Source organism: Penaeus monodon, chromosome 23 (genome assembly GCF_015228065.2).
Source record: "Penaeus monodon isolate SGIC_2016 chromosome 23, NSTDA_Pmon_1, whole genome shotgun sequence".
Taxonomy (NCBI): domain Eukaryota; kingdom Metazoa; phylum Arthropoda; class Malacostraca; order Decapoda; family Penaeidae; genus Penaeus; species Penaeus monodon.
The window spans coordinates 41,943,376-41,944,023 of NC_051408.1; the positions used below are offsets into that span (position 1 = coordinate 41,943,376).

Below are 648 nucleotides of genomic sequence, written 5' to 3' on the forward strand. Positions count from 1 at the left end.
TAAACCTCATTTTCACGTACACACACACAAACACACTCTTACGAGCACCCAGCCCATTACGTCCGCAATTACTCGCCAAGACAATGACTCTCTTACCGTAAGAATCTGCGTATCACTCTTACAAAAGGCCACGGAGACAATACCCACTCTCTTGCTAGCTCTTCGCGGGTAGACGTATATACATACACAGAAAGAAACTCGTGTGCACACTCACAAACACACACGTGTACAAACATCCCTTCCTCCCAAGACACAAACATGTTCACATATCCTCCCTCATACACAAACATACATACTTTTACTCACTCGAAGATACAAATAACTCCTGTTTAAGTACACCTCGTCATTTCACAAATACTCACTTTACTCACATTGGGTAATCACTCACGGCAGTATGGCCATTAAACACATTACTATAAAGTTATTCATTCATAATATTCATTCACAATTTTGTTTCTTTTTTTTTTACTGAATGGCCGTCCCGTATCGTGTAATATGAGAACTCCTGAGGTTGGCAACCTTTCTTGGCAAAATTAATAGAAAAAAAAATTATATACGTGGGTAAAAAGGCATATGAACAGGCACGTCAACTTAACACGTATCAATCTCAGTATTTCTTTCGTTTCTGTCTTCACTTCACGTTCTTTC

General features: G+C 39.2%; 1 long non-coding RNA gene across 1 annotated transcript in view; it reads right to left on the reverse strand.

Annotated features, from left to right (window-relative positions):
* The window catches only part of LOC119588436, a 4,672-nt gene that overhangs the window by 3,013 nt on the left and 1,011 nt on the right, over positions 1-648 (reverse strand). The gene's annotated exons all lie outside the window — the stretch shown is intronic.